We start from the raw sequence: 27,580 nt of genomic DNA on the forward strand, positions 1-27,580 counted from the left end.
ACGGGGTACAGAAAGAAGTCAGCTAAAAAGGAACAGAAAGAAGGATGAGAAGTGCTGAATGAAAGAACAGAGGTGCAGAAAGATGCAAGAGGTGTAGAGCAGGGGTCTCCAAACCGGTCCTGGAGGGCCGGATCCATGCCAGATTTTTAAAATACCTACATGTATCTCAATGGGGATATCCAAAAAATCTGGCATGGATCCGGCCCTCCAGGACCGGTTTGGAGACCCCTGGTGTAGAGAAAGAGGCAAGAGAAGTACTGAAAGAAGCAACAAGGGTGTAAATACAACTAAAACCAAGCTAATGGCTCTGGCCCCATCCAAGCATTTTAGAAATACCATCAAGTTGGATGACTCCCCTTTAGAATTAGTCGAAGCTTTCGACTATTTGGGTGTACTGGTCAACAACTTGATGAAATGGAACTCCCATCTGTCAAAGATGCTTCTCAATCACAAACGTGTGACGGCGGCTATTGCAAGGCACCAGTGCCTTTCCCATAGTCGACCTGTCACCCCAGCCATCAAGGTCTATGAGGGGAAAGCCTTGCCCTCGTCCCTGTACGAGGCGGAACTGTGGGGATTCGAGAACATTGTGGAGCTAGTGAGATCAGAGAACAAGTTTTACAGGGACCTGGTCTCGCTTTCTCCATCGACCCCTCTGGTCCCTCTCTGCCCTGATTTGGGGAAACACTCAATAAGGGATATAGCAAGGCTACGCCCTCTTCTATTCTGGGTACGCCTTAGAAGGACCCCAGCATTATGCAACTATGCCTCCGGCCTGACCGAACTGGTCCACATAGATACAGGCCATATGATATCCTGGGTATCCAAATTGAAACATCTGGTGGGAGACATCGGTCTAGCAGAAGCCTGGGAAAGCCAGACCCCGCCACCAAAGCAAGTAGTCAAGAAGGCCTACTGGGAGTGGGTGTCTAATGAAGCCATACGAAATTTGAAACATGGCTCTCTGACGGAGAAGTTTTTAGACCTGAAGCCTACCCCCAAATTGGAACCCTTCCTAGATTTTATTGAATCCCCGAGAGACAGGGCACTGTATCTGTAGCTGAGATCTGACACACTCCCTCTGAATGATTTCACAGTGGGGTGGAAACACACGAGGGTGAGGGAAAGTGGGTGCCCTGGCTGTGCTTCTCCCACGGAATCCGTTCCCCATTTTCTCTTTGCCTGCCCAGTGTACAGACAGGCGAGAAGAAGATGGTTGAAACCTGTGTGCCCCAATCCGGGGGCCAAGAACTATAGGGAGGCATTGCGTATTCTCACAGCGGACACCTCCGTCCCCAGTGTAATTTGTGAGACAGCAAAATATTTGGGATGTGCCTGGTTACCTAGATTTGAGCTTCTCCAGGCGAACAAGTTGTAGACTACGGAGCTCCAGCAACGTCCCTTTATTTTTGTGGTCTTTATTGTATATAAATTGTTCTTAAATTCTGTGCAACTTTCTAATGGACTTTTTATATCTTTTATACCCTGTTTTTAATTGCATTTTGTACTGTATATATGGCAAAACGATACCCTTCTTTTTTATAACATTGATGCCCTTTTAAATTGAGGAACGAATTGTATACACTTTTATGATATTTGTATTGAATAAAGTCATACAACATCAACAACAAAGGTGTAGAAAGAGGCATGTGAGGTACAGAAAAAGGTAAGAAAACTGCATAGAGAGGCAAGAGAGTTGCAGAAACAGGCAAATGAGGTACAGAAAGAGGAAACAGGGGTGCACAAAGAGACAAGAGAGGTGGAGAAACAGGCAAGAGTTGTGCAGAAGGAGGGTACAGGGGTTCTGAAAGAGGGAACAGGGATGCTGAAAGAGGCTAGAGAAGTGCTTAAAGAAGTAACAGAGGTGCAGAAAGAGGCAAGAGAAGTGCAGAAAGAAGGAAAGATATGCAGAAAGAGGCAATAGAAGTGCAGAAAGACGCAACAGAATTGCAAAAAGAAGAAGAAGTACAGACAGAAACAAGAGAGGTGCTGAAAGAGGGAATACGAGGGAAGAAAGAGGAAACGGATGCAGAAAGAAGCAAGAGAGGTGCAGAAAGAAGCAAGAGAAGTGCATACACAAGCAACAGAGATGAAGAAAGAGGCAAGAGAGTTGCAGAAAGAGGCAGTAAAAATATAGAAAGAAGCAACAGAAATGTAGAAAGGCAGAGAAGTACATAAAAATCTAAAGAAATGCAGAAAGGGGCAGGAGAAGTGCAGAAAGAGGCAACAGAGTTGCAGAAAGGGGCTATAGAAGTGAAAAAGACAGAAGAGGCATTCAGGAACAGACATGAGATGTGCATAAAGAGGGAACAGGGTTGCCAAAAGAGGCTAGAGAAGTGCTGAAGTAAGTAACAGAGGTGCAGAAAGAGGCAAGAGAAGTACAGTAAGAAGGAATAGATTTGCAGAAAGAGGCAAGAGAAGTGCAGAAAGAGGCAAGAGAACTACAGTAAGAAGGAAAAGATTTGCAGAAAGAGGCAAGAGAAGTGCAGAAAGAAGCAAAAGAAATACAGGACGAGGCAAGAGAAGTGTAGACAGAAGCAACAGAAGTGCAGAAAGAGGCAACAGAAGTGCACATAGAGACAAAAGAGGCACAGAAATTGAAAGAAGAAACGGGTACAGAGAGGTGCAGAAAGAAGCAAGAGAAGTGCATAAACAAGCAACAGAGATTCAGAAAGAGGCAAGAAGGTTGCAGAAGGAAGTAAGAAAAGTGCAGAAAGAAGCAACAAAAAATTAGAAAGAGGCAAGACAAGAGAAATGCAGAAAGAAGCAACAGAAATGCAGACAGAGGCAAGAGAAGTGCAGAAAGAAGGTACAGAGATGCAAAAAGACGCAAAAGAAGTGCACAAAGACGCAAGAGAGGTATAGAAACAGGCAAGAGATGTACAGAAAGAGGAATAAGGGATACAGAAAGAGACAAGAGATGCACTGAAAGAGGCAACAGGGGTGCTGAAAGAGGCCAGAGAAGTGCTGAAAGAAGTAACAGAAGTCCAAAAAGAGGCAAAAGAAGTGTAGAAAGAAGGAACAGATTTGCAGATTTGCAGAAAGAGGCAAGAGATGTGCAGAAAGAAGCGACAGAAATGCAGAAAGAGGCAAGAAAAGTGCAGAAAGAAGCAAAAGAGATACAGAAAGAGGCAACAGAAGTACACAACGAGACAAGAGAGGTGCAGAAACAGAAAGAGGAAACCGGGATGCAGAAAGAAGCAAGAGGGGTGCAGAAAGAAGCAAGAGAAGTACATAAACAAGCAACATAGAAGCAGAAATGGGCTAGAGAAGTGCAGAAAAACACAAGAGGCATACAGGAACAGATATGAGATGTGCAAAAAGAGGGAACAGAGGGGCAGAAAGAGGCAAGAGAAGTGTAGACAGAAGCAACAGAGGTGCAGAAAGAGGCAACAGAAGTGCACAAAGAGACAAAAGAGGTGCATCAATTGAAAGGAGAAACAGGGGTGCAGAGAGGTGCAGAAAGAAGCAAGAGAAGTGCATAAACAAGCAACAGAGATACAGAAAGAGGCAATAGGGTTGCAGAAAGAAGTAAAAAAAAGTGCAGAAAGAAGCAACAAAAATGTAGAAAGAGGCAAGAGAAATGCAGAAAGAAGCAACAGAAATGCAGAAAGAGGCAAGAGAAGTGCAGAAAGAAGGTACAGAGATGCAAAAAGAAGCAAAAGAAGTGCAGAAAGACGCAAGAGAGGTATAGAAACAGGCAAGAGATGTACAGAAAAAGGAATCAGGGATGCAGAAAGAGACAAGAGATGTACAGAAACAGGCAAGAGATGCACAGAAAGAGGCAGCAGGGGTGCTGAAAGAGGCCAGCGAAGTGCTGAAAGAAGTAACAGAAGTCCAAAAAGAAGAAAAAGAAGTGTAGAAAGAAGAAACAGATTTGCAGATTTGTAGAAAGAGGCAAGAGATGTCCAGAAAGAAGCAAAAGAGATACAGAAAGAGGCAACAGAAGTACACAAGGAAGTAAAAAAATGCAGAAAGAAGCAACAAAAATGTAGAAAGAGGCAAGAGAAATGCAGAAAGAAGCAACAGAAATGCAGAAAGAGGCAAGAGAAGTGCAGAAAGAAGGTACAGAGATGCAAAAAGAAGCAAAAGAAGTGCAGAAAGACGCAAGAGAGGTATAGAAACAGGCAAGAGATGTACAGAAAGAGGAATCAGGGATGCAGAAAGAGACAAGAGATGTACAGAAACAGGCAAGAGATGCACAGAAAGAGGCAACAGGGGTGCTGAAAGAGGCCAGAGAAGTGCTGAAAGAAGTAACAGAAGTACAAAAAGAGGCAAAAGAAGTGTAGAAAGAAGGAACAGATTTGCAGAAAGAGGCAAGAGATGTGCAGAAAGAAGCAACAGAAATGCAGAAAGAGGCAAGAAAAGTGCAGAAAGAAGCAACAGAGATACAGAAAGAGGCAACAGAAGTACACAACGGGACAAGAGAGGTGAACAAACAGAAAGAGGAAACCGGGATGCAGAAAGAAGCTAGAGAGGTGCAGAAAGAAGCAAGAGAAGTACATAAACAAGCAACAGAGATGCAGAAAGAGGCAAGAAGATTGCAGAAAGAGACAAGGGAAGTGCAGAAAGAAGCAACAGAAATGTAGAAAGAGGCAAGAGAAGTGCATAAAGAAGCAAAAGGAAAGCAGAAAGAGGCAAGAGAAGTGTAGAAAGAAGCAACAGAGATGCAGAAAGATGCAAGAGAAGTGCAGAAAGATGCAAGAGAGGTGCAGAAAGAGGAAACCGGGATGCAGGAAGAAGCAAGAGAGGTGCAGAAAGAAGCAAGGAAGTACGTAAACAAGCAACAGAGATGCATAAAGAGGCAAGAAAATTACAGAGAGAAGCAACAGAGACGCAGAGAGATGCAGGAGAAGTGCAAGAAGATGCGAGAGAGGTACAAAACAGGCAAGATAGGTGCAGATAGAGGGAACATGTGTGCAGAAAGAGGCAAGAAATGTGCAGAACAAGGGAAGAGGGGTAAAGTAAGAGGCAAGAGGAGTACAGAAAGAGGCAAGAGTGGTACAGCAAGAAGCAACAGAGGTGCAGAAAGAGGCAAGAAAGGTGCTGAAACAGGCAGGAAAAGTGCAGAAAGAAGCAAATAAAGTTCTAAAAGAAGCAACAGAGGCGCTGAAGGAAGCAATTGAACTAATGAAAGAGACAAGAGAGTTACAGAAAGAAACAAGAGAGATGCATAAACAAGCAAGTGAAGTGCAGAAAGAAGCAACAGATTTGGAGAAAGAGGCAAGGGAACTGCAGAAAGAGGACAGAGAGGTACATAAAGAGGGAAGAGGTGTGCAGAAAGAGGTGGGAGAGGTGCAGAAAGATGCACAAGAGGTGCAGAAAGAAGGAAGAGGGGTGCAGAAAGAAGCAACAGAGGTGCATAAAGAGGCAAAAGAGGAGCAGAAACAGGCATGAGAAGTACAGAAAGAAGGTACAGAGATGCAGAAAGAAGCAAGAGAAGTGCAGAAAGACGCAAGAGAGGTATAGAAACAGGCAAGAGATGTACAGAAAGAGGAATCAGGGATTCTGAAAGAGACAAGAGATGTACAGAAACAGGCAAGAGATGCACAGAAAGAGGCAACAGGGGTGCTGAAAGAGGCCATAGAAGATTGCAAAAAGAGACAAGAGAAGTGCAGAAAGAAGCAACTGAAATGTAGAAAGAGGCAAGAGAAGTGCATAAAAAAGGAACAGATAAGCAGAAAGATGCAAGAGAAGTGCAGAAAGATGCAAGAGAGGTGCAGAAAGAGGAAACCGGGATGCAGAAAGAAGCAAGAGAGGTGCAGAAAGAAGCAAGAGAAGTACATAAACAAGCAACAGAGGTGCAGAAAGAGGCAAGAAAATTGCAGAAAGAAGCAACAGAGATGCAACAGAAGTGCAAAAAGATGAGAGAGAGGTAAAAAAAAATATGCAAGATAGATGCAGATAGAGGGAGCATGGGTGCAGAAAGAGGCAAGAACGGTCCAGAACAAGGGAAGAGGGGTAAAGAAAGAGGCAAGAGGTGTGCAGAAAGAGACAAGAGGGGTGCAGAAAGAGGCAAGAAAGGTGCTGAAACAGGCAGGAGAAGTGCAGAAAGAGGCAAGAAAAGTGCTAAAAGAAGCAACAGAGATGCAGAAGGAAGCAATTGAACTAATGAAAGAAACAAGAGAGTTGCAGAAAGAAACAAGAGAGATGCATAAACAAGCAAGTGGAGTGCAGAAAGAAGCAACAGATGTGGCAAAAGAGGCATGGGAACTGCAGAAAGAGGACAGAGAGGTGCATAAAGAGGGAAGAGGTGTCTAGAAAGATGCGAGAGTGGTGCATAAAGAGGCACAAGAGGTGCAGAAAGAAGGAAGAGGGGTGCAGAAAGAAGCAACGGAGGTGCATAAAGAGGCAAGAGAGCAGTAGAAACAGGCAAGAGAAAAGCAGGAAGAGGCAGGAGAAGTGCTTAAAGAAGCAACAGAGGGCAGAAAGGGGCAAGAGAAGTAGAGAAAGAGGAAAGAGAAGTGCTGAATGAAAGAACAGAGGTGTAGAAGGAGGGAATACGAATGCAGAAAGAGGAAAAAGGGGTGCAGAAAGAAGCAAGAAAGGTGCAGAAAGAAGCCAGAGAAGTGCATACACAAGCAACAGCAATGCACAACGAGGCAGAAAGGTTGCAGAAAGAGGCAAGAGAAGTGAATAAAGAAGCAACAGAAATGCCGAAACAAACAAGAGAAGTGCAGAAAGGTGCAGCAGAGGTGCCGAAAGAGGTAAGAAATGTATAGAAGAAAGCAAGTCAGTTGCAGAAACAGGCAGGAGAAATGCGGAAAAAGGCAAGAGAGTTGCAGAAACAGGCAAGAGTTGTGTCGAAAGAGGGAACACAGGTGCTGAGAGGCTAGAAAAGTCCTGAAAGAAGTAACAAAGGTGCAGAAAGAGGCAAGAGAAGTGCAGAAAGAAGCAGCGGGTATGCAGAAAGAGGCAAGAGAAGTGCAGAAAGAAGCAACAGATATGCAGAAAGAAGCAATAGAAGTGCATAAAGAAGCAACATAGGGTGCAGATAGGTGCAACAGAAGTGCACAGAGACAAGAGAGGTATAGAAAGAGGGAAGACGAGTGCAGGAAGAGGAAACAGGGATGCAGAAAGAAGCAAGAGAGGCACAGAAACAGTCAAGAGATATGCAGAAAGAGGGAACAGGTATGCTGAAAGAGGGAACAGGGGTGCTGAAAGAGGTTAGAGAAGTGTTGGAAGTAGTAACAGGTGCAGAAACAGGAAAGACAAGTGCAGAAAGAAGGAAGAGATATGCAGAAAGAGGCAGCAAAAGTGCAGAATGAAGCAACGGAATTAAAGAAAGAGGCAAGAGAAGTGCAGACAGAAGCAAGAGAGAGGCAGAAAGAGACAACAGAAGTGCACAATGAAACAAGAGAGGTGCAGAAAGGTGGGAATACAAGTGCAGAGAGAAGAAATAGGGATGCAGAAAGAAGCAAGAGAGTGGCAGAAAGAATCAAGAGAAGTATAAACACAAGCAACACAGATGCAGAAAGAGACAAGCGGGTTGTAGAAAGAGACAAGAGAAGTGCAGAAAGAAGCAGCAGAGGTGCCGAAAGAGGTAAGGGGTGCAGAAAGAGGCAAGTGAGGTGCAGAAACAGGCAAGAGAAATGCCGAAAAAGGCAAAAGAGTTGCAGAAACATGCAAGAGAGGAGCAGCAAGAGGGAACACAGGTGCAGAAAGAGGCAAGAGAGGCGTAGAAACACGCAAGAGGTATGCAGAAAGAGGGAACAGGGGTGCTGAAATAGGCTAGAGAAGTGCTGAAAGAAGTAACAGAGGTGCAGAAAGAGGCAAGAGAAGTGCAGAAAGAAGCATCAGGAATGCAAAGAAAGGAAAGAGAATTACAGATAGAAGCAACATAAATGCAGAAAGAGGCAATAGAAGTGCAGCAACATAGGGTGCAGATAGAGGCAACAGAAGTGCACAGAGACAAGAGAGGTACAGAAAGAGGGAAGACAAGTGCAGGAAGAGGAAACGGGTGCAGAAAGAAGCAAGAAAGGTACAAAAAACAAGAAAGAGAAGTGCATAAACAAGCAACAGAAATGCAGAAATAGGAAAGAGGGTTGCAGAAAGAGGCAAGAGAAGTGCAGAAAGAAGCAACAGAAATGTACAAAGAGGCAAGAGCAGTGTAGAAAGAAGCAAAAGAAATGCAGAAAGAGGCAAGAAAAGTACAGAAAGAAGCAAGAGAGGTGCAGAAAGAAGCAAGAGAGGTATAGAAACAGGCAAGGGAACTGCAGAATGATTAAAGAGAGGTGCACAAAGAGGGAAGCGGGGTACAGAAAGAGGCACAAGAGGTGCAAAAAGAGGCAAGAGAGGTGCTAAAAGAGGGAAGAGGGAAGAGGGCTGTTGTATGAGGTACTTACCTTTGGTAATGATGTATCTGGTAGAGACGATTCTAGCCGCAGATTCCTTCACGTAGAATGACTCCCAGACATGAGACTGGATCCGAAAACTTTTTTGCCACAGCATCCCTGCGCGCCGGGGTGGGACGAAATCACGTGACTCCGCCCAGGCATCGTCCGCCCGCGCACGGGACATCAGTGAGGTCACATAACACCCGCCCCGGTGAGCATACGTCAGTTTTTTTCTGAGAACTTTTCCGAACCACAATGCGGAATCACTAAATAATAAACTATGAAAGCATGGGAACAGTGTGCGAAAAGCAAAAAATGTGGAAAGAAACGGTGACTAACAACACCACCCACAGTAGTGTCACACCGCAGAATCCAAGGCAGGGGAAGAAGAACAAGTGAGCAGAACCCCGCGCAACCACCCTGCCAGCACATAGACATCCTCCCACCTCTGTGCCCCGAAGCCAAGGAACATGCATAAGGACATCGGGCACGTAGGAAACCCACCACCCCCACCCTGAGCAAGGAGGGGGGCCAGTCCCAACACAGACAGGGACAACAAACCTCCAAGCCACCCCAACATAAAGGGCAACCACCCACAAGGGACAAGGTCAAGACATGGCCAGATGACCCTTAATCAGAGGTTAGCAATGGAGGGGAGGGAGGACAGGGATAGAAAGCAATCTCCCCCAAACCTGGAGTAGCCAAAGCAGCAGGGCACTGAAACACTGGGACCGCATCCTCAAAAGAACCAAAGGAGGAATGAACCGCCCCCGCCAGAGCCAGCCATCAAGAACAAAGAAGGCACACACAGGAGATACAGCCCCCCACTGGGAGGTGAGTACCGAAGACCAACCTAAGGGTTCTCGCAGAATAGGGGAGGAAGGACGGGCCATTAAGGAATCTGCACTTAGAATTGGCTCTACCAGGTACATCGTTACCGAAGGTAAGTAACTCATACATCTGATAGAAACTACTAGCCACAGATTCCTTCACGTAGAATAGATACCCAAGCAATACCCCCTGGGAAGGAGGGTCTGTGAAAGGACCCCACCAGCCAATACAGAACAGAGGGCCCCACAGGGGACCAGATCTGTGGACCAGGTAGAACTGTCCCTGCCAGGCAAGGAAAAAAACAAACAAGCAGACCCCCATCGATCTGAAAAGGATGTAGGAGGAAGAAGAGCCTGGAGAGGAACCAAGGCCAAGGTTGGAGAGGCCAAAGCACCCTACTGGCCCACAAGGCAACACAGTTTCCGCCCATTGCCAATGCAGGAAGGGAGGAAGAAGAAGAAGAAGCCTAGAAGACCCAAGGAAGCAAGGGAAAAGAAGGCGAACCCACTCCAGGTAGAGAACAACCTGCCAGCCAGAACAGCACTGGCAGTCAAAAGCCGCCAGAAGCAAGAAGAACAGCCTGAGGCCCCAGGGAGGCCGAGTAGGCGGCGCCTGGCAAGGGCGAGGATAGGATCATCCCAGACCTCAGGGTAGGAGCAGAGAGAGGAGGAGATGCTACGAGTAGCCGCACACACGACCTCAAGGAGCAAGGCAACCTACCCAAACGCCATGGAGAACAGGCACCCGAAGGTGACCAGGACCCTCCAGAAGAGCTCAAGCCATATGACAGCTACCACTACTCCACCTTGGGTACGATAAGTCCCAAAATATGGGAGCCCTCTTTGGAAGAACTTCCGCAGCAGATGAAAAACAAAAGAGCCACAGGGAACCAAACACCGCCGCGAAAGACTTGACAAGCGGCCCAAGCAAGCAGAAGGCCTAATCTCAGTGCCAAGTCTGCCCAACAATTCCAAAAACATATAATCAATAAAAGGCCGTCCAGCAGCCAACAATGCCAGAGTCCCAAAGAAGAACGTAATGGTCAGAAACGCACTCCGCAGCCAGAACAAGTGGCCTTAGAAGGCCCAGAATCAACCCAACACAGGAGTTACTGAGGAGGGGACGGAGGAGGAGGAGAGTAAGGCGGAGGCGGAAGAGGAGGAGGAGGACAGAGCCCTGCCAAAAGCCTTTGGATGGCAGAGTCGGTTGGGACATGGAACAACAGGCTGCCATCAAACGGAAGGTCAATGAGTCGCTCCTGAATATTCTCAGGGAATACTCCATCCCGAAGCCAAGCATGGTGACGGAGAGCGACTGAGGAAGTCATGGCCCAGCCCAGCACCTCCAGGATATCCAGAGCGGATCAGAGAATAAACGCTGCAAGCTCCAGGCCATCCAACGCATGATGCCGTAAATCCACCTGACCACCCTCCTGGGACGCTGCAGATCTGAGAGACTCAGCCGAGTCCCACAAGCAAGAGGAGGCCCAAGCCAGCACACACAAGGTGTTCAGGGCCTGCAGGGCAACCCTGGTTGAGGCGAACATGCTGCGCCCCCAAGTCTCCAGCCAGCAGGCCTCTTGTGATGGCGGAGTCAACAGCGGTGGCAGGGAGGGAAAGGCAGTCCGCAAAAGAGGACTTGAGGCAGAGGAGTGGAGTGAAAGGGATGCCGGGTCATGCGGCGCCGAGGTGTCGGTGCACAAGATGCTGAGGCACCGAGTCCCCTGAGGCAGGACGCCTCCAAGTCCCGTCAAGGAAGAAAGGAGGGAACCTTCAAAAGGAAGCAAGATTTCCCTCCCACCAGAGCCCTGGTGGAGGACCTTCAATAGATGGTCCACCGGAAAGTGAGCAACCGGGTCACCCATACACAGGATACCCATAGTCATGGACACCCTGTGGGCGAAGGCCGCACCTGCCTTCGTAGGGCCCCGTGGTGGGGAAAGCAGCTCCTCTGTGGGCAATGGCTGCAAACTAAGGTGGCCGTCCCTGAGGCCAAGCGGGATGGGCAAGGGCCAGACCTGGAAGTCAGAATGAGCCAAAGAATGAGAGACCTGCCGCTCTTCCGATGAACACCTCCGCCTCAGGAAGGGCGGGGAGCCACCCTTCGACGCCTTTGAAAAAGACACCATACGGCGACCAGTCTCCGGGGAGGACGACACAAATATTAAGCCTGCCTCCGGAGAAGGCACATCCGAAGATGGATCCGCGGCACGATTCCTGCGCGGAGCCGTACAGTCCGCCACCTGAGGCAGGTTGTCGGCACCATCCGGTGTCGCCGGACAAGGGTCCTCAAAGTCACCCCCCACTGGAGACTGGAGTGGAGACCCGAGTGGAGCTGGAGTCGGCTCGGCCCTGGGGTGGTGCCGGAACGGCACCGACCCGACCCCCACCAAGGTAGCCACCTGTGTGGGGGAACGGGCCTGGGGAGTGGCACGAAGCCCTCCGCCAGCCGGGGCCCAAAATGAGGCGGAGATCGCTCGGCAACCCATATGGCGGTGCCAGGAAAGATCCAACTTCCAACTCGTCCTCCGTCGAGGAAGCCGCCCTGTAGGGACGGACGAGAGGGGCACGGAGAGGGATGAGGAGGGTCCACCTACCCCTATGGCTCCCCATGGTCTGGCCGCCGCCGCCGTAGCGGCATCAGCTTGGCCTTAGACAGGACCACCTTGTCAAAGGACCGAGAGGGGCAACCTCCCGCCACACCAAAGGGACTCCCACAGGAGTTTGCGGCGAGGCAGAGATGCCGTGGCCTGAAGGAGGTGCCCCAGAGGAGCCGGTCCCAAACAGCACCGCATCCTCCAAGCCTGGATCCGAACCAGTCAGCGCTGGGGCCGGAACCACCAGCGGTGTAAAGGAGGGCTCTGCGCAAGGCGAGAGGGCCAACAATGCCCAGGAGGGGAAGGAGGATCAGACGCCAGCGAGGCCTGCAATGCGCTGTGTATGTCTCAATTTGGACTCTCTGCGCCCCAACACAAGGAAACGGTGGATATGATGACACGCGGGGCCGCATCAGCCACAGAGAGTCCACGTACCCGTCAGACCGGAAACCAGCCCCCGGGGACAAACTGCGACACTTACCCATCGGAGAGCAATGCTCACATGACATCGGAGAAGGGCGAACCATAGCCGAACCTGAAGCCGTCCGCTGAAGCAGACCGAGGGGAGGACATCAGCCTTGAGAGAAGTTTCATGTGGCGCTCCCACCACAACTTCGGCTTTAACTGTTGACTGGCCTAACAGTCGGTGGTGCATTGATCCTCCCCCAGACACCACATACACAAGAGGTGCGGGTCTGTCGCCGACATAAGATGCCGACAAAATGGGCAAGTTTTGAAGCCCAAAGGGCTGAAACAGGCAAAAGAGGTGCAAAAAGAGGGAACAGTGGTGCTGAAAAAGGCAAAAAGAGGGAACAGTGGTACAGAAAGAGGCAAGAGAGGTGCAGAAAGAAGCAAGAGAGGTGCAGAAAGAGGCAACAGAAGTGCACAAAGAGACAAAAGAGGTGCAGAAACAGAAAGAGGAAACAAAGGTGCAGGAAAAAGCAAGAGAGGTTTAGAAAGAAGCAAGAGTACATAAACAAGTAACAGAGATGCAGAAATAGGCAAGAAGATTGCAGAAAGAGACAAGAGACGTCCATAAAGAAGCAACAGGAATGTAGAAAGAGACAAGAGAAGTGCATAAAGAAGCAACAGAGATGCAGAAAGAGGCAACAGAGATACAGAAACAGGCGAGCGATGTGCAGAAAGAGGGAACAAGGGTAAGGAAAGAGCCAAGAAGGGTGCAGAAAGAGGGAAGAGGGGTACAGAAAGAGGCAAGAGGGGTACAGAAAGAAGAGTGTTGCAGAAAGCAGGAGAAATGATGAGAGAGACAAGAGAGTTGCAGAAACAAACAAGAGAGGTTCCGAAAAAACAAGTGAAGTGCAGAAAGAAGCAACAGATGTGCAGAAAGAGGCAAGGGAACTGCAGAAAGAGGAAAGAGAGGTGCAAAAAGAGAGAAGAGGGGTGCAGAAAGAGGCACGAGATGTACAGAAATAGGCAAGAGAAGTGCAGAAAGAGGGAAGAGGGCTGTTAAAAAAGGTAAGAGGGGTGTAGTAAGAAGGAAGAATGGTGCAGAAAAAAGTATGAAAAGTACAGAATGAAAGTAAAGAGGTGCAGAAAGAGGCAAGAGGGTTACAGAGAGAGGCAGGAGGGGTGCATAAAGAAACAAAAGAGGTGCCGAAAGAGGAAAGAGAGGTACAGAAATAGGTAAGAGAAGAGCAGAAAGAGGCAAGAGAAATGCTGAAAGAAGCAATAGAGGTGCAGAAAGAGGCAAGAGAGGGGCAGAAAGAGGCAAGTTAGGTATAGAAACAGGCAAAAGAATTGCAGAAAGAGGCAAGAGAGTTGCAGAAACAGTCAAAAGAGGTGCAGAAAGAAGGAACAGGGGTGTAGAAAGATGCAAGAGAGGTGCAGAAACAGGTAAGAGATGTGCAGAAAGAAGGAACAGGGGTGCTGAAAGAGGCTAGAGAGTGCTGAAAGAATTAAAAGAGGTACAGAAAGAAGCAAGAGAAGTGCCGAAAGAAGGAATAGATATGCAGAAAGAGGTAATAGAAGTGCAGAAAGAGGCAAGAGAGGTGCAGAAAGAGGCAACCTAAAAAGATCTTTAACATTCAGACAATGAGGCAACAGGGTTGCAGAACAAGGCAAGAGAAGAACATAAAGAAGCAACAGAAATGGGAAAAGAGAAGTGCATAAAGAAGAAACAGAAATGCAGAAAGAGGCAAGAGAAGTGCAGAAAGAAGATAAAGAGGTTGTTGTAATACTTTATTCGATACATTCATATCATAAAAGTACAAACATTACTAAACATAAAACCAATGTACAAAGTATTACATCCATTTCATCTTAAAAAAGGTTAAAATCTATATACAATTAAAAAGGATAATTACAGAGGACTAAGGTGCATTCTCAATAATATTCATATAGCTGGATGTAGTGGGAGGTTAATTTTTGCTATTACCTAACAGCCTAGTCCGTATGAACCAAGCGCTAGCAACATACTTTGCAACCCCACAGACAATATACAAGGATGTTGTGTCAGTTAGAAGGATACGCAATGCAATTCTGAAGTCTCTAACACCCATCTCCCTACACACAGGTTTTAACCATCTTGTTCTATGGTGCTTGTAAGCCTTACAAGCAAACAAAAACTGAGGTAGAGATTCTTTCATATATGGGCAGCCTGGACATGTAACATCGTGATCCCTCGCTCATTTCCACCCCTCTATAAACTTTTTAAGGGGGAGTATACCATATCTCATCTTCAAGAAGAGGGATCTATCTCTTGGAATTTGAATGTGATCCAGAAAGGGCTCTAACTTCCTAGTTGGCTTATGTTCCAGGAATTGGTTAGTCAAAGGCCCCCACTTTGTGCTTTTTAGATCCTCAGCCTCCGCCCACTCCCAATATATTTTTTTGATAATTTGTTTATGTGGTGGGGACTGGGAAACCCAAAATTCGACCATTCCTAAACTCACCACCAACTGCCTCAATTTATTGAGCCACTTTATCTTTTTTGGGGCATTCAGGTTAATCAGCTCATCCAACACCAAGGCATATTTTGCCAATTCTGGTGTCCTTCTCAGGCGCACCCAGAACAGCAAGGGGCGGAGGCGTACTATATCCGCAATTCATCGTTTGTCCATGTCGTTAAAGAGGGGTTTCAGAGTAGGGGAGCGATACTAAGTCTCTCACAAACTTATTCTCAGCTCTTACCAGGTCCATCGTGTTCTCTCCACCCCACAAATCAGAGCCATAAACCACCGAAGCTAGCGCCTTTCCCTCATAAACTGCGAGGGCCGGGGCTATTGGCATGCTAATAGACAAACACTGATTCCTCAGGATGACTCCGGAAACCCTTTTGAGATTTAGGAGCATTTTTGCTACGTGGGAGTCCCATTTCATGTTATTGCTCAACCTGACTCCCAAGTAGTCAAATTCTTCCACCACCTCTATCGCAGCCCCATTTAAAGTGAGATGAACTTTCCTAGCCTTTTTTTGGAGGATAGCACCATCAGCTTCGTTTTGGTGGTGTTGACAGTTAGCCCTCGCTCGTCGCAAAACAAACTAAAACGATCAAGCAGTTTCTGAGTGTCGTCTGCAAAGAGGAGGGTAGGTGTTTTCTCCCCGGCCAGGACTGGGGAATCCGCAGGGTCCTCCCTCAAATGGTCTACCACCCCCATTATAAAAAGGGAGAACAATGTCGGAGCCATCACGCAGCCCTGGCGAACCCCTCTGTTGACTAGCACCCTCCCTGTTAGCTGGCCTTGGCTCCCCCACCGGATTCTGGCATAATTGTCTTCATGGAGCCTAACAACAAACTGCAAAAGGTGACACGGGAAACGTATGTCCAACAGAACCTTCCAGAGCTTGTCACGGGGATTACATCAAACGCTGTTTTTAAATCAATAAAGGCCAAATATAGGCTACCCTTTGCGACGGACACAGATTTCCAGTATACTGCACAGAACCTGAAAACCTGGTCCATCGTGCCCACATTTTGCCTGAAACCCGCCTGGAAGTGGGTCAGATTATTATCTTCGCTAAGCCATGTCCCTATTCAGAGTCAGAGTCAGAGTCCAATACACTTTATTCGATTATTTTAAAATCATAAAAGTATGCTATACATTCATTTCTGATCACAACAAAAAAAAGAAATTATAAAATTCTTTAAAAACAGGAATTCATTATGTACAAATCTTCAATGGTGATCAAGATAACTATACAAAAATTATATACAACTACATAATTTTTAGAATCACTGTAGATTGTTTAAATTTTTCAAAGGATTTACATAGTTTGTACATTGAATTTTCTACATGTCCCTATTCTATTAACAAAGACCCTGCCAACTACTAAGCATGGGCGAATTTTGCGAATCTCGCGTTCACGAATTTTGCGGATTTGCGAACTCGCAATCCGCAAAATCCGCGAATTCTCGCGAATTTGCGGATTTTTTTTTGTGTGTTCGCGCGGGTTTCTGCCAGGTCGCGAGGGTTTTTGTACAATTTCGCAAACGCGAACTTACCTGTTGGGTCGCAAGTTTTGCGAACTTGTTGTTTCTACGTGTCCAGCCTGTTTGGGACACTCTTCTTCATCACTGCCACCCTCTGTCACCACTGCCACTCTCTGGTTTTCCCATGCCACCCTCTGGCTCACCCATGCCACCCTCTGTTTCATCACAGCACCCTCTGGTTGTCCAGTGTACATTATTGTGGCAACGCAAAGCACACTTTCCCTGCCTCAAGTGACCTGAATTAATTTGGGGCTGATTAATGTGTCACAGAATATTTTTTTAGCTGGCACCTGCTTCCTTAGTGCTTCCTGATTAGTGATCTTTTGCACTTGGTAAGTGCTTTCATTGTTGCAAAATTAGTTACAACACCTGCCCTGCCCCAACTGACAATAATGAATTAGGGGCTGATTAATGTGTCACTGGATTTGAACTTCCAGCCTGGCTCCTGCTTGTCTCCCTTAGCTGTAATTCAGGATCTTTGTGGCATATTTGTAACTATTCTGAGGGTCAGAGCAGGGTCACATAATAGTTGCAAGTAGGCAACTGAACTCTGGAGGGGCCCCTCAGGAAGCACTGCAGGAAATGGCTACTAATGATGAGCTTGAACTTTTGAACCTGGTAAGTAGTTTCAGTTTTGCTAAGATCGTATTTCTGCAATTTAGCGCTTATTCGCGGGGCGCGAAGTTGAACTGGGAAGCCGCGAACTCACGCGAACAGTGCGAGCAAGCCATAAAATCCGCTGCTCGCGGATTTGCGGATTTTGCGGGAAATTTGCGAATCTCGCGGATTGCGAATTTACCGAAAATCCGCAAAATCCGCGAGCGGAACGGATTTTCCGCCCATACTTACCAACTACCTTCTGAATTGTATCAATTAGACTTATAGGTCTGTAGTTGGCAGGGTCCTCCCTGTCACCTTTTTTATATATGGTTACAACCTCCGCGCCCTTCCATGATTCGGGGACAGGGTGTCCGTACATGATTAAATTCATTATGCGAGCAATGAGGTCGGACCATAGCTTTGGGTCGTACAGAAGTAAGTCGCCCGGCAGCCCATCTGGACCTGCCGCCTTGCCGGGTATTATATTTGTAATAGCATCCTGCGCTTCCCGGGGAGCAAAGGCTTCTATCGGCGTTTGGGTCTCCATACTGTGTTCATTATATGCCCCTGTTGTTTGCCCCAGATCTACTTTCCCACAATACAATTTTTAAAAATGGGAGTGCCACTGTTGTTCCGTTATATGATTTGGTATTGGCTCCGCCCCTCTTCTATCCAGTTTATTGACCAGGTTCCAGAACAGAGTTGAGTCTTTTGCATTGGCAGCAAACTTAAGTTGCTGCCAGTGCTCCTCCTCCCAATCCCTCTTAGCTACTTTGATACTCCTACTGTACTCCTTCCTGGCTAGTCTTACTGCTATCGGGTCCTTTCTTTTAATGGAAGTTGTTATTGCCTTCCTCTTTTCCCTGCATTCAGCCGTATACCAAGGAGTACCATTCAAGGGTTTTCGATTTAAATTGGTAGGTCCCTTGCTCTCCCCCATAGTAAAAAACACACCAATTTTTTTCTATTAGATTCTTATAGGAATCAGCTAATTTAAAATCTGAGGAATTAGGCTGTGCCAGCCTGCCGGATGTTAGGTATCTAGTCTCTGCTTGCACCAGCTCTTTAATACTAGTTAATTTTTCCTCTTCACATCTTACCCTACTCCATTTTAACTTCCGGTTGCAATTTGTGGGGATTACTTCTTTGCCAATCATCACAGGACCACTCCTTATTTCAATCTCACTCCCCCAGTTGATTTTCATGCAGAGTGAGTTGTGGTCACTATCCTGTGATTGCCTAACCTCCATATCCTCTAGGCTGCCCCATGATTGGATGTGCAGTAATATATGATCTATGCGTGACAGGCAACCTATTCTATTGTATGTCATTGCCCCATTAGGATCTGAAACAGTCCTCCCATTAAGAGCTGTAGATTATGTTCTAATGTTAGAGAATTCATTTGTATTGCTCTAGCCGACCATTTCTTAATAGGTTTTAAATTTGGAGGGGGAATGGACTGCCTCCAATCATCTGCACTAAGCCCAAGCACCTCCTCATCAGCTAAGGGTTCATAAGTGCAATTGAAGTCACCCCCTACTATCACTTTAGACCATGGGGAAATATCCGCTAGTGTCGCATCTAGTAATGCTATTATGGGTGAGGATTGGCCACCCTGGGAGCCTCTAGCATATACACAGAACAATTCCAGTGTATTTCCCCCATTCGGGCCCTTGAGAGATATATATAATATGTCATTTGAAGGTAAATTATGGACAGTGACAGCCCAATTCAGTGCCACACTAATCCATATATGCAGGCCACCTGATGGTCGTCCTCTCCCTACCGTAATTGCTGGGATAAAATAAGTAGTATACCCATTTTTATGAAGTGGGATCATGCTCCATGTTTCTTGGAACATGCAGATATTGAATGTATCAATAAAGTCGTTCCATTCTGGAATGGCCAGTTTTTTTTTCAGCCTTGCTATGTTCCATGAAAGAAGATTGATGGTATTAGAAGCTGGAGCTGTTCCCTTGGCTGTTACATAGGGCAATGGTCCCTTCTCTGCTATACATGGGATATTTCGCCCATTGCTAGTTAGTTCTTCCCTCCTACAACCGTACTTGTATCCAATAGGAAATTCCACCTCCCTCTCAGCAGTACTTACAATAAGCTTGTTCTTGTGTTTTAATCTTGGGGCTTTGTTTATCTCTATCCGTTCATTTATCTGGTAGCCCTTCCCTAGTCAGGCCACAGTGTTTAAATCTGACTCGTTTTGGACATTAGCTTTTGACCACCAAGGCGACTGTCTAATTTGTATATTTGAATGTGTCGGAGGGGATGATCTATACTCAAGGGTGACAAGATTCTCCGCTAAAACCTTGTCCCCTAGTTGTATATCAATGCAATCTGTAACAGAGTTTACCAGGGACAATATTTGTACTTTGATCATATCTTCCCTGATAATTGATCTGCATCCTCTCACCTGGCGCAGCCAGTGTATCGCTCTGTTACAGGTTGAGTCCCTACTCTCGTGAGCGTTGCGGCTAAGTTTAGGAACCCCCGTCAGGTAGACAATGGTGTTTGGAGTACTCTGTGATGTAGTGTGGGCATTAGACCATTTGCCCCCCTCGTTTGCTGTTTTTTTTCCCACTAATATATTACTGGCCAACTTTCCCCACCCCTGGTGATTTTTTCCCAATGGGCCTGGCTGTTTAACTGCGCCCGCATAGGAACTGGAGCTACCATTGCCCCGCCCTGCTTGCCCCCACCTAACGGGTGTGTGGTTATTGTTTTTACTGCCAACCCTTCTGATGCTTTAGAACCACTAGGTTGTACTACCCTTGTAATGGGGGTTCTTACTGTGTTGGGAGCCATACCCTTGTGTGGGACCTTTGGAAAAGCGATAATCAAAAATAGAATGGACACTGGTATCTACAAAACCTTTGGTTTGTATACAAATACAAACCAAAGGTTTTGTAGATACCAGTGTCCATTCTATTTTTGATTATCGCGTATCTGTCCAGGGGAACTGAATGGACCTCTAACCCTCTTCCCTCCACTTTGATATAAAAGGACCTTTGGAAAAGCCTGTCGAGTTAAAATTGAGGTTTCACATCCTACTTCTAATGCTACCCGATTGTTTTGGACATTTGCCAAGGAAGATGGCACAACTAATTGGGGAGTACATGAGACCTGTTTGCCACTCTGCTTTACTAGATCCATCAATAATTTCTTTATCTGCACAATTTCCTCTTCCAAGCAGCCTATTTTCTTCATAAAAAGATCTTTAACATTTAGACAATGTAAACAATGTGATATACTATCTGGGCTCAACTCGTTAACTCTTGTTGCTTGTGCTGGAACCTCACCTGTCTCCTTTGATTCACCTCCAAGACAGCATATCTATTAGAACAAACAATCCCTGGTCTGGATCTAGCCTCCAGTCCATCCCTGTCATCGACCTCTATTATTTGAACCGTACCTTCTTCCCCTTGTTCATATTGCGCCCATGTGAGGAATCTGTAATATTAGGCACTGGAAAGGTTTTAGGTGCTGGATGAATTTCAACAGCAGGTTGGACTTTCTTTAGAAAAATTACCGGGATTACTACTTTTCCCTGCTGCTGTGGTGCACTCTCTAGCAAGGGGTCTATGGAACTCCCATTCGATGGTTTTGGGGCCCCCTGTAAGATCTCCTCGCATTCTTCAACAAGCAATTCAATGCTAGACAATACGCAGTTGGATGCTGCATGTAGTGACTTTTTATCTTTCTTTCCTTTTTTCCCGTTTGCATGATCAGCACCCCTTTGGATAACTTTATTTTTCCCATCCCCTTAAGAACCACTCCTAACTTGTTGAGATGTAATATTTAGTACTTTTTGTAGAGCAGCTCCACAGGGACGGATGCACAATTACCCTTCCCAGGTTGTAACAGTACCTTTTTGCAGCTTGATCTCTACTGATCCACAACTTAGGGGGGCGGCCCAGCCCTGCCCCTATCTGTCCTGGACTGTCACAGACTGCCCCTCCCTTGTCCCGGGCTCTCAGTAGCACGATCCCCAGCAGCAAAGCTCCGTCTGCCCAGCAATACAGGCAGCAGTTGTGGTGTCAGGTAGGCGATGCGGTCTCCCACTCCTATGTTGAAGCCGCGGTGTTTAGTGCACCTCCGGACAGGTCAAAGGGTGTAGATGGGCGGAGCTAGCCCAGGCAGTGATTGTGGGTCCTGTGTCCCCCCGCTCGGCGGCCGCGTCAGGTGTAGTGAGCCGCGGCGGAGGGGACCAGCAAGTCAAGGCAGCAGCGCTCTCAGTAGCGCGATCCCCAGAAGCAAAGCTCCCTCTGCCCAGCAATACAGGCGTCAGGTAGGCGTTGCGGTAAAGAGGTGCAGAAAGAGGAAACTGAGGTGCAGAAAGAGGCAAGTGAGGTGCAGAAACAGGCAAGAGAACTGCAATAAGTGGCAAGAGAGGTGCAGAAAGAAGGAACGGGGTGCAGAAAGAGTCAAGAGAGGTACAGAAACAGTGAAGAGATTTGCAGAAAGAGGTAACAGGGGTACTGAAAGAGGCTAGAGCAGTGCTGAAAGAAGTAACAGAGGTGCAGAAAGAGGCAAGAGAAGTGAAGAAAGAAGAAACATATATGCAGAAGGAGGCAAGAGAAGTGCAGAAACAAGCAACAGAAATGCAGAAAGAGGCAATCAAAGTGCAGAAAGAAGCAAGAGAGGTGCAGAAAGAGGCAAAATAAGTGTACAAAGTGACAAGAGATGTACAGAAAGAGGGAAGACGAGTGCAGAAAGAAGAAACAGGTGCGCAGAAAGAAGCAAGAGAGGTGCAGAAAGAGGCAAGAGAAGTGCAAAAACACGCAATAGGGGTGTAGAAAGAGGTAGGAAAAATGCAAATACAAGCAACAGAGGTACAGAAGTGGGCACGAGAATGGCAGAAAGAGGCAAGAGAGTTGCAGAAACATCCAAGACAGGTGCAGAAAGAAGGAACAGGGGTGCAGAAAGAGGCAAGAGAGGTGGAGAAACAGGCAAGCGAGGTACAGAGAGAAGGAACAGGGGTGTAGAAAGAGGCAAGAGAGGTACAGACAGAGGGAAGTAGGGGGCAGAAAGAGGCAAGAGAGGTGCAGAAAGAGGAAGAGGGGTACAGAAAGGGAGAAGAGGGGTGCAGAAAGAGGCAATAGAATTGCAGAAAGAGGCAAGAGAAGTGCAGACATAAGCAAGAGAGGTGCAGGAAGAGGCAACAGAAATGCACAAAGAAACAAGATAAGTGCAGAAAGAGAGGATATGAGTGCAGGAATAGGAAACAGGCGTGCAAAAAGAATACAGAGAGTTGCAGAAAGAAGCAATGGAAGTGCATACACAAGCAACAGAGATGTAAAAAGAGGCAAGAGGGTTGAAGAAAGAGGTAAGAGAAGTGCAGGAAGAAGCAACAGAAATGTAGAAAGAGGTAAGAGAAGTGCATAAAGAACCAGAAATGTTCAAAAAGGCAAGAGAAGTGCAGAAAGAAGAACAAGAGAGCAGAAAAAGGCAAGAGAGCTGCAATAAGTTTCAAGAGAGTTGCAGAACCAGGCAAGAAAGGTTCAGAAAGAGGGAACAGGTGTGCAGAAAGAGGCGATAGAGGTGCAGAAACAGGCAATAGATTTGCAGAAAGAGGGAACAGGTTTGCTGAAAGAGGCTAGAGAAGTGTAGAAAGAAGTAACAGAGGTGCAGAAAGAGGCACGAGAAGTGCAGAAAGTAGGAACAGATATGCAGAAAGAGGCAAGAGAAGTGCAGAAAGAAGCAACTGAAATGCATAAAGAGGCAATAGAAGTGCAGAAATAAGCAAGATGGGTGCAGAAAGAGGCAACAGAAGTGCACAGAGAGACAAGAGAGAAGGCGAGTGCAGAAAGAAGAAACAGGGGTGCAGAAAGAAGCAAGTGAGGTGCAGGACGAAGCAAGAGAAGTGCATAAACAAGGAACAGGGATGCAGAAAGAGGCAAGAGAAGTGCAGACAGAACTAAGAGAGGTGCAGGAAGAGGCAACAGAAATGCACAAAGAAACAAGATAAGGGCAGAAAGAGAGGATATGAGTGCAGGAATAGGAAACAGGGATGCAAAAAGAATCCAGAGAGTTGCAGAAAGAAGCAATGGAAGTGCATACACAAGCAACAGAGATGTAAAAAGAGGCAAGAGGGTTGCAGAAAGAGGTAAGAGAAGTGCGGAAAGAAGCAACAGAAATGTAGAAAGAGGTAAGAGAATTGCATAAAGAACCAGAAATGCTCAAAGAGGCAAGAGAAGTGCAGAAAGAAGCACAAGAGGTGAAAAAAAGAGGCAAGCGAGGTACAGAAAGAGGCAAGTGATATACAGAAACAGGCAAGAGAGCTGCAATAAGTTTCAAGAGAGTTGCAGAAACAGGCAAGAAAGGTTCAGCAAGCGGGAACCGGTGTGCAGAAAGAGGCAATAGAGGTGCATAAACAGGCAATAGATTTGCAGAAAGAGTGAACAGGTTTGCTGAAAGAGGCTAGAGAAGTGCAGACAGAAGTAACAGAGATGCAGAAAGAGGCAAGAGAAGTGCAGAAAGAAGGAACAGATATGCAGAAAGAGGCAAGAGAAGTGCAGAAAGAAGCAACAGAAACGCAGAAAGAGGCAATAGAAGTGCATAAATAAGTAAGAGGGGTACAGAAAGAGTTAACAGAAGTGCAGAGAGACAAGGGAGGTGCAGAAAGAGGGAAGGCGAGTGCAGAAAGAAGAAACAGTGGTGCAGAAAGAAGCAAGAGACGTGCAGAACGAAGCATAAGAAGTGCATAAAGAAGGAACAGGGGTGAGAAAGAGGCAAGAGAAGTGCAGAAGGAAGCAACAGAGGTGCAGAAAGAGGCAAGAGAAGTGAAGAAACACGCAAAACGTGTGTAGAAAGAGCCATGAAAAGTGCTGATAGAAGCAACAGACGTACAGAAGTGCAGAAAGAAGGAACAAGCGTGCAAAAAGAGGCAGGGAGTGTAGAGGAACAGGCAAGAGAGGTACAGAAAGAGGGAGCAGGTGTGCAGAAAGAGGCAAAGGAGGTGCATAAAGATAGAACGGGGGTGCAGACAGAGGCAAGAGAGATCCAGACAGAGGAAAGGGGAAGCAGAAAGAGGCAAGAAGGGTGCAAACATTTGCAAGAGAGGTGCAGAAAGAAGCAAGAGGAGTGCAGAAAGTAGCAACAGAGGTGCAAATAGAGGCAAGAGAACTGATGAAATAGGTAAGAGAGGTGCAGAAAGAGGGAATAGGGGTACAGAAAGAAGCAAGAGAAGTACAAAAAGAAGCAAGAGAAGTGCTGAAAGAAGAATCAGAGATGCAGAAAGAGGCAAGAGGGGCACAGAAAGAAGCAAGTGAGGTGCAGAAACAGGCAAGAGAGCTGCAATAAGTTTCAAGAGAGTTGCAGAAAGGTTCAGCAAGAGGGAACAGGTGTGCAGAAAGAGGCAATAGAGGTGCAGAAACAGGCAATAGATTTGCAGAAAGAGGGAACAGGTTTGCTGAAAGAGGCTAGAGAAGTGCAGAAAGAAGTAACAGAGGTGCAGAAAGAGGAAAGAGAAGTGCACAAAGAAGGAACAGATATGCAGAAAGAGGCAATAGAAGTGCAGAAAGAAGCAACAGAAAGAGGCAATAGAAGTGCAAAAATAAGCAAGACAGGTGCACAAAGATGCAACAGAAGTGCACAGAGAGACAAGGGAGGTGCAGAAAGATGGAAGACGGGTGCAGAAAGAAGAAACAGGGGTGCAGAAAGAAGCAAGTGAGGTGCAGAACCAAGCAAGAGAAGTGCAAAAACAAGGAACAGGGATGCAGAAAGAGGCAAGAGAAGTGCAGACAGAAGCAAGAGATGTACAGGACGAGGCAACAGAAATGCACAAAGAAACAAGATAAGTGCAGAAAGAGAGGATATGAGTGCAGGAATAGGAAACAGGGGTGCAAAAAGAATCCAGAGAGTTGCAGAAAGAAGCAATGGAGGTGCATACACAAGCAACAGAGATGTAAAAAGAGGCAAGAGGGTTGCAGAAAGAGGTAAGAGAAGTGCGGAAAGAATCAACAGAAATGTAGAAAGAGGTAAGAGAAGTGCATAAAGAACCAAAAATGCTCAAAGAGGCAAGAAAAGTGCAGAAAGAAGCACAAGAGGTGCAGAAAGAGGCAAGCGAGGTACAGAAAGAGGCAAGTGATGTACAGAAACAGACAAGAGAGCTGCAATAAGTTTCAAGAGAGTTGCAGAAACAGGCAAGGAAGGTTCAGCAGAAAGAGGCAATAGAGGTGCAAAAACAGGCAATAGATTTGTAGAAAGAGGGAACAGGTTTGCTGAAAGAGGCTAGAGAAGTGCAGAAAGAAGTAACAGAGGATCAGAAAGAGGCAAGAGAAGTGCAGAAAGAAGGAACAGATATGCATAAAGAGGCAAGAGAAGTGCAGAAAGAAGCAACAGAAATGCAGAAAGAGGCAATAGAAGTGCAGAAATAAGCAAGACAGGTGCACAAAGATGCAACAGAAGTGCACAGAGAGACAAGGGAGCTGCAGAAAGAGGGAAGACGAGTGCAGAAAGAAGAAACAGGGGTGTAGAAAGAAGCAAGAGAGGTGAAGAATGAAGCAAGAGAAGCGCATAAACAAGGAACAGGGATGCAGAAAGAGGCAAGAGAAGTGCAGAAGGAAGCAACTGAGGTGCAGAAAGAGGCAAGAGAAGTGAAGAAACACACAAGACGGGTGTAGAAAGAGCCAAGAAAAGTACAGATAGAAGCAACAGACGTACAGAAGTGCAGAAAGAAGGAACAGGGGTGCAAGAAGGGTGGAGAAACAGGCAAGAGAGGTACAGAAAGAGGGAGCAGGTGTGCAGAATGAGGCAAAGGAGGTGCATAAAGATAGAACAGGGGTACAGACAGAGGCAAGAGAGGTCCAAACAGAGGAAAGGAGAAGCAGAAAGAGGCAAGAAGGGTGCAAACATTTGCAAGAGATATGCAGAAAGAAGCAAGAGGAGTGCAGAAAGTAGCAACAGAGGTGCAAATAGAGGCAAGAAAACTGATGAAATAGGTAAGAGAGGTGTAGAAAGAGGGAAGAGGGGTACAGAAAGAAGCAAGAGAAGTACAAAAAGAAGCAAAAAGAAGCAAGGGAAGTGCTGAAGGAAAAATCTGAGATGCAGAAAGAGGCAATAGGGGCACCGAAAGAGAAATGCAGAAAAGCAACAGAGGTGCAGAAATAGTTAAGAGAGGTGAAGAAACAAGCAAGCAAGAGAGGTGCAGAAAGAGGGACTAAGGGTACAGAAAGATGCAAGAGAGGTGCAGAGAGAGGCAAGAGGGGTGCAGAAAGAAGCAACAGAGGTGCAGAAAGAGACAAGAGAACAGCAGAAAGAGACAAGAGAGGTTCAGAAAGAGGCAAGAGAGGTGCAGAAAGAGGCAAGATCGATGCAGAAAAAAGCAATATAGGTGCAAAAAGAAGCATGAGAAGTGCAGAAAGAAGCAACAGAGGTATAGAAAGAGGCAATAGGGGTGCAGAAAGAGGCAAGACAAGTACAGAAAGAGGCAAGTAAAGTGCATAAAGAGGCAAGAGAGTTGTAGAAACAGGCAACAGAGGTGAAGGAAGAAGCAAGAGAAGTGTAAAAAGAAGCAAGAGAGGTGCAGAAAGAGGGAAAAGGGGTGTGAATCCTGCTGTCTTGCTCAGGGAATCTCGGACCACTCTTCCATTCTTACCAGGATGTCAGTTGGCCCCCAACCTCAGTGCACGACCCTGACTATAAATCTGTAGGCGTTTAAAGTACCACACATCAAGGCGGCATTCATGAAAGATACCAAACTATACTTCTAAGAAAACGTTGGCTCAGTCAACTCAGCCCAAATCCTGCAGAGCGCATTCGGTGCAGTGGTGAAGGGGAGGGCCTTTGCTCTGATGGTGGGCCACAAGAGGGAACTAATTAAACACATAGATCAACTTTAGACAGATATCCTCCAGAGGGTAATGGCACTAACACAAACCCCCGATCACAATACAGAGCAGTCGCTGGCGGTCATGAGACTAGACTACATACAGTTCCTCACAGAGGCAGCCAAGGCGAAATACAAACCAACCTGTCATAAAATATACGAACACGGGGAGAGAACAGGCAAGCTCCTTGCCTGGCTTGAAAAAAAAGAACAATTATCAAGATGGGTTCATCAATTACACGGAGCTAGCAGAGAGGAAATTACTGATCCCCAGCGGATAGCAGATACATTTGCGACCTATTTCGACTCGGTATACACATCAACCGGGACTATCTCTCCGCTCGCGGCTAGGGATCTGCTCTTGAATATCAAAGTCCCCTGTCTGTCCCCTAAAGAAGAGACTCCCTCGATGGAGAACCTACGGAGGAGGAAATCCAATTGGGGATTTGCAACATCCAATCGGACAAGGCCATGGGACCTTATGGGTTCCTGATTGAATTTTTTTATACCAATGGCTTCCAACGTATCCCCCTATTTGTGCCAAATGTACCTTGAAACTTTGGAGAAGGGATGCTGCCAAAAGATATCAGACGAGCCTCAAATGTGGTTATACACAAACAGGGCAAGCCTGCTGGTGAATGCAAGACATACAGGCCAATTTACCTTCTTACGGGCAAAAATGCTTGCAAAATTACGGGCCAACAGACTCATTCCCTTATCACCGGTCTGATACACCCAGACCAGTCAGGCTTTATGCCTGGCCAGAATACCTCCCTGAACCTACGACGAATAAACGGGGTACTGGGCAGACATCACACAATCAGGGAAGATGCAGCCCTACTGTCCCTCAATGCCAAAATGGAATTTGATACCATTGAATGGAATTTTCTGTTTGCGGTGCTGGAGAGAATGGGATTTGTATA

This window comes from Lissotriton vulgaris, chromosome 8 (assembly GCF_964263255.1).
Source record: "Lissotriton vulgaris chromosome 8, aLisVul1.2, whole genome shotgun sequence".
Classification (NCBI taxonomy): domain Eukaryota; kingdom Metazoa; phylum Chordata; class Amphibia; order Caudata; family Salamandridae; genus Lissotriton; species Lissotriton vulgaris.